The sequence below is a fragment of the Scardinius erythrophthalmus genome, assembly GCF_964197995.2.
Source record: "Scardinius erythrophthalmus genome assembly, chromosome: 21".
NCBI lineage: Eukaryota > Metazoa > Chordata > Actinopteri > Cypriniformes > Leuciscidae > Scardinius > Scardinius erythrophthalmus.
The window spans coordinates 7,095,229-7,102,479 of NC_138241.1; positions in this window are offsets into that span (position 1 = coordinate 7,095,229).

Genomic DNA, 7,251 nt, shown 5'->3' on the forward strand with positions numbered 1-7,251 from the left:
CCCTGCCCCTCTGTTCTTTGATTTAGGATTTAGGAACATCAGCATGATGCTGTGTTCGTTATTACACCCAAGAACAGAACACCACAATCGCTTAGACGCCATTCTACTCAGTGCTCCAGCTATCAACAATGACCGCGCCGGTTCGCGCGGGCTATGATTGACAGCTTGCGAGGGCACGAGGGCGGGTCTGTGTTGAAACGCTGCTGTCAATCAACCATCATGGGAGGGGCGTCGATTTTGTGACGTCACAAAATCGAACAGCTTGATTTGAGATGGGAGGAAACATATAAGAAGATTAAAAAAAAAAACACTGGATGGATTTTTATAATTTTATGATGGTTGTATACAGGCACTGCCAACACACATTTCAGTACAATCAACTTGTAAAAGTGCATGTACCATTATATGACCCCTTTAACAAAAATATGAGGGTTAGGATGACAGCATCAAACTTGAAAACTACAAACTGTAAAAGCTGTGCTATGCTATTTTGAAAACTGCTAAGTTACACATACACTAAAAAAAAAAGTCACAACTTTTAGGCTTTCAAATTCTAATAGAGGAAATCGTTGAGTATGAAATGGGTCATCGGAAAAAAAAATCAACAAATAAGAATCAAGCAAAGGAGTAAGTAAAATGTTTTCAATTCCCGCTCTTACTTTACTCAGAAAGACTATTCTTCCAGTTAAATTCGGAATTGTGACAGACAATGAAAAGAAATCCTTTCGGATAAGGTTGTTACATGGTGAACGCTACAATGCTTTGAACTTACGTCACACAGAATTAACCCACAGACGGAGGGCGTGAGGGATTGAGATAAACATGTTTGTAATGGTATATAATAATATCCACTTTGGCCAAGGCTTTTTTCCCCCCACTGTTTATTTCCATGCATGTACTGCAGGAAGTTCTCCTTAGCAAGCCGCGATTATTTCAGCTCCCCCCCTCCTTTCGTCTTTTCTCTTTGTTGTCATGCCCTCAGTATTTAAAACGTTCCAGTGATTTTAATTTCACTGACATAGGCACAAGCTAAGGCGGTACATATGTGGCGCAATGTGCGCGAGACGTAGCTTTTCTTCTGATTTGATCACGGACTCGCGGAAACAGATTGCGGTGCCGGAATGTGCCATTGAGCCTTACAAAGCCCATCTGTTTGGGCGACCCAGTGGAAAGACGAACATAGCGGGCAGCAGGCAGAATGATGGAGTACCCATTAAAGATAAGGGAGGTTGGGGTGGCCCACCTCACCAGACTGTTGTTTGGGACACGAAATGGGCCTGCAATTCCTTTCCCCTCCCCGTCACCTTCTCAGACTCAACATGGCTGCAGTTTCTGAGGGACTGACATACTTTCGCATACGCTGATATTCGTTCATTGAGGTTTGTGATGGGGGGAGTCATATCACAGCTTTAAATAAGCATGTGTGTGACAGCGCACACGTTTCGCTGGAATTTTCCCTCACGCACAGGTTGTATTTGAACGGTGTGTCATCCTGATGCTAATTCCACCTCTTCTCCAGTAAAGCGTGGGGTTTTGCGGTTCAATGACAGCTCGATAACTAGAGCCGGTTGAGGTGTCTCTGCTACATTTCCCATTTGCTGTCTAATTCACACATCAGACACATGTACTCACAAAAGTGCAGGCGAAACAGGGTAAAGACACTGCCGTGGAGGATTCGGTAATGCTGTCCGCCGGGAAGCAGATAGAGAGAGACTATATCATGTGAACGATTTGTGTGAGGGGTCAGGGCAGTGGAAATGTACACTAGACCAAATCTCCTGCAGGATGACTCTGAGAAAGAGAGAAAGGCAGCGAGAGCGAGCGGTGAAAAGCGCAGCAGGCAGAAACAGGGTCTGACTGCAAAGCCGTGTTGGGTTATTTTTAATTCATGCGCTGCCACCTGGTTAATGGAGTTTTTGGATCTAGCCAGTCTTCCAGGCTGAAACATGGCTTGTTTTAGATGATCAGCTCTGAACCAAAAGCACTGAAATTATTCATGCTTCCTACTTTACGGGTCCTAGGTAATATCACATAATAATGTTAAAATAGGCAAATGTCAGAAAACGTTAGAGAAAGGCAACCAAAATATATAATGCAATTTTTTCGGGGGTGGAGGGAGGGGGTGGGGGATGCAATGCAAAATATCCTCCTTTACAATCAGTTCTTTTCAAAGGGAAATGATTGCTTTTATGGTTGTTTCTTTACCATAATATACCATAGTTTATTTACCATCTCAAATTTGCTTTCTGTTTAGAAGAATATTCGACAAATGTTTTTCATATTTTTTATATCTTTGCTAAGGCTATTTCTAATGTAAGGGTTGGTTCTGCTCTGCAAAGCTAAGTGTTCAAATTCTGTGCAGGAGAGATCATGATTCATATAGTGTAAAAATAGTAATAATATTAAAATATTCGGTAAAACTTTATTTTACAGTGTTGTTATTACACGTTACATGTAGTTACTATAGTAATAACTATAAATTGTGCTTAATTACATGCAAGTTACCCTAAACCAAACCCTAATCCTAACCCTATAGTAAGTACATGTAGTTAACTATTATTACTCAGCACTTAAATTTATAATCACACTGTAACAAGGACACCTTAAAATAAAGTGTAACCAAATATTCATATCACCACTGCAAACATGACGTGGTTTCTCTCAATTAATACGAGGCCGGAGAAAGCACTAAATTGATCCAAATATCCATTCTATAACTCTGGCCTGATTCTCACGTCAAATCTGTCTTTGTTTTGGTCTGCTATTCTTTTTTGGTTGGTTTTGCTTGGATTATGTATTTTTTTATTCTGGTTTTCCTTTGTGAAGCAATCTTGAGGTCCTGAAAGGATAATTAATAACTACAATGGTGGCACTTTATTTTATAGTATGTGCACTTATGTGTACTTGCCTAAGAAATTACATGGGTTAAGATAAGGTTTAGGGTTAGGTTCAGGGTTTGTACCTAGTTATTACCCAGTTATTGCAATTAGTACATAGTATGTACACGGAGAAAGTGTGGTTACATTTTATTTTAAGGTGTCCTTGTTACAGTGTAAATATACATTTAAGTGCTGAGTAATAATAATTGATGTACTTACTATGGGTTATAGAGTTAGGATTAGGGTTTGATTTAGGGTTAGATGCATGTAATTATGCATAATTTAAAATTATTATTACAGTAGTAACTACATGTAACGTGTAACAAGGACGCTGTAAAATAAAGTGTTACCCAAAGGGCTGCTAAGTGTTATTATGCTTTTTTTTTTTTTTACCAACCACATGATTTTTGGTAAAAATGGAAGTGCATCTTACTCAATTTAATTATATTTTAGCTTTTGCAGTTCAATTAAATTTGAATTATTAAATGTACAAATAAACAATGTAGTTTCTCAATTAATTTGAGGAGGTAGAAACAGCATATCTGAATTAGACTAAGAAATATAGCTATGTTGAGGAGAAGTTTGCTATTATACTTTTCTAAGCTATACTATTTATTTTTTTTTGTCTGATTTTTTTCAAACTTGAACCAGTAAGCCACCATCCAGAATCTATGTGCATTTTTAAAAGCAAAACATGACTTGAATGCTGCTGTTAATTAATAATAGTATAAAGACCCAATATTTTGTGACTCTTTTTGTGAATTTCTTCAGAAAATGTAAGAATGAAGTTTTGATCCTTGCACTTCCAGGCACAAATCATATACTTACATCGTTTTTTCCTTTATTAAGGCTTTTATGTGCTCTGGGATTATATGACCTGGCAAAGAAAGCTTGAATCATTTTATTAGACAAAATGGAGTGTATATTGCCTCGTTTTTTTTTTTGTTTTTTTTTTCTTCATGGGAAATGGTTCTCACACGTAACACTCAAGATGTGTAAAAAAGCCTAAATCCAGGAACAAAGAGCATCCTAGGTAAAAGAGTTTCTAATTGCAGCAAAGCCAATTACTGGCATATTCCCTGTCTCACTGGCGTGTGCTCATGGGGACATGCTCCGCTAGCAGTTTGCTTGTAGAATTAATCACTTTGATGCCAGTTTGAGTGATCCTATCAAATTAAGCTTTGGGTCAAGCATATTAAACAAAAGAGCTGGGATCTATCTTTAATATATATCTACAGTGTGGTCCGCATCAAATTGAAATAAATCAAACATCACGTTAATAGGTGCTGTCCGACATCACTCGGCGGCTCGCGGAGGACTCGCGATGCCAGGGAATCTAATCATCGCCTGCAAATTAAAAAGATTTTAATAGCGATAGCGATAGCACACCGCTCACTGTCCCCGAGTCACTCTCCACTGACAGCGGCTGGTTACACCGCATTACTCGTGGATGAATGGGACCGTTTTCGGGGGCGAATCGATAGACTTAAGCAAGACGTGGCGTTATCTTGATCAAGGCTGAAAATGAGAACAATGTCTGAGCCCCACGAGATAAAGTTATCCATCCGCGCGATTTAAAAGCAATCTCGGTTTGATCAGAGTCCAATGTGCGTCCGCCTCTAATGAGAAACTTTGATGTTATAAAATGGTGTTTGTTCTTACGCCCAAAAGTGCGTAAAGCTTTCACGAGCAGCTTTTGAAGGAGAGCGGCCTTGTTCTTTTCGAGAAATTGTTTTTAAAAGAAGTCTCTTCTATTCACCAAGGCTGCATTTATTTGATAAAAAAAAAACAGTAATATTTTGAAATATCATTACAATTAAAAACAGCTGTTTTCTATGTGAATATATAAGTGTAATTTATTACTGTGATGGCAAAGCTGAACTTTCAGCATCATTACTCCAGTCTTCAGTGTCACATGATCCTTCAGAAATCATTCTAATATGCTGATTTGCTGCTCAAGGAACAATTCTCACTATTATCAATGTTGAAAACGGTTATTTACATTTTTATTTCAGGATTGTTTGATGAATAGAAAGTTCAAAAGAACAGCATTTCTCTGAAATAGAAAGCTTTTGTAACATTAAACACCACCGTTCAAAAGTTTGGGGTCAGGAATAATTTTTATTTTATTTTTTGGGGGAAATAAATAAAACAAATCTTTTATTCAGCAAGGATGAATTAAATTGATCAAAAGTTACAGTAAAGACATTTATGTTAGAAAAGATAATATTTTAAATAAATCCTGTTCTTTTGTATTTTCTATTCATCAAAGAAATCCAAAAAAAAAAAAAAAAAATGTCAACATTGATAATAATAATGAATGTTTTTTGAGCATCAAATCAGCATATTAGAATGATTTCTGAAGGATCATGTGACACTAAAGACTGGGGTAATGATGCTGAAAGTTCAGCTTTGATCACAGGAATAAATAACATTTTAAAATATATTAAAATAGAAAAAAGATATTTTAAATTGTCATAATATTTAACAATATTATTATTATTATTATTATTTTTTTTATTTTTTTTAATCTAATAAATGCAGTCTTGGTGAGCAGAGGAGACTTCTTTTAAAAACATTAAAAATCATACCCATCCAAAACTTTGGACCGGCAGTGTCTGAATCTAATGAGAAGAACAACTTTTACAAATTGATCCTTGTTCCTGTGGCCAGAACTATAAGTAGAGATTTTGAGGGAAAGCGTAGTCACGTGCAGATGGGTGCTCAGATCCTCAGACACCAAAAGCCTTTTTAACAAGCACTTGTCATCAGATTTGTTTGTTGAAGGGTATAAAAGCGGGTATTAAGCACCCACGCACGTTTCTGGAATCCTCCTTGTCTGATGATAAGATTGAAGTGTTGTTTATTCAGATGAGGAAAAAAAGTGAGCTTTCAACTTTCTCAGTCATATGGAAGACAGGTTTAGTGCTACAATAAAATGAGAATCAACAAAGTTGATATGGGTATTTACCAATAAAAGCCGCAGTTTTAGTGCTGAAAAGATGTAAGAGGATTATGGTAGTTTAGACTTCGCACTGGTCGGGTTCAGGGCCCTTGGCTTTGAATCTAATTGTCATTGTTCCTTCCTTGCGGGCTGGAAATCCTTCCTCTTGTTTCCTGAAGCAGGTCAGCAGTGGATGTGTTGAAAAGGTGACTGACTGCGCGTCTGGATTCCTGTGCCATGGCACGAGAGCTCCAGTTTACACCATGTGAGGGTTACTTTTACACATAAAACATTTTATTTATAACATATACTGTAGATTAAACGCATTGTTAGTATTAGCAGAAACATCTCACACTTACAATACCAGTTTCTTTTTTAATGATTTTGAAAGAAGTCACCAAGGCTGCATTTGTTTGATCAAAAATACAGTAAAAATGGTAACACTGTGAAATGTTACTATTTAAAAGAAAAATGTAAATGTATTAGGCTACTGTAATTTATTCACACTATTCTTCAGAAATCATTATAATGTTTACATGACACCGTTTCCAACTAAAAATGACAACAGCGTTTTGGGGGCCTGAAATTGCACACTTTTGAAAATGATCCCGTTATCGTCTCCGTGTAAACTACAAAAATGGACATTTGTGAGAACGGTGACATCATGTGCGTGTGTATTACGTGTTCAGTCTATAGCGCTAAGCGTTTCTTTACAAAGTAACATCGCCAACTACTGGCCTGGCAGCAGAATACAGCGTTTTTAGTGGCTTTCACAGAACCGTCCTCTCTACACAAAACTTTTCAACATTTCTTCATTTTTAGTAAATACATTTCATGTAAACATACCCTAATATGTTGTTTGCTGCTCCTGAAACATGTTGTCTTATCAGTGTTGAAAAGTGTTTTGCTGCTTCTTCTTTTTTAATCAGTAAGGAAGGAAGGAAGGAAGGAAGTCAATGTTCCCACAAAAATATGAAGCAGCACAACTGTTTTCAACATTGTTAATAATAATAAATGTTTCTTGAGCACTAAATCATCATATTAGAATGATTTCTGAAGGATCATGTGACACTGAAGACTGGAGTAATGATGCTGAATATTCAGCTTTGATCACAGGAATAAATAAATAATACATTTAAAATTGTAATAATTTTTCACAGTATTACTGTTTTTACTGTGTTTGCAGCCTTGGTGAGCAGGAGAGACTTCTTTCAAATAATTATTCCAAACTGAGCAGTGCCATCAAAAACAAGAGATCATCATGAATTTTAAACAGTTTATAGTATTCAAACCAATATAATCAATATTTTCTATGTCATACCAATCAACAGTATCATTTTTTTCAGTGTTTCGTCAGTTGATCGAACAACAAGTTACACAAACAGCGCAAATGTAACTTGCTATACTGTATCCCTCACAGCTTCATCG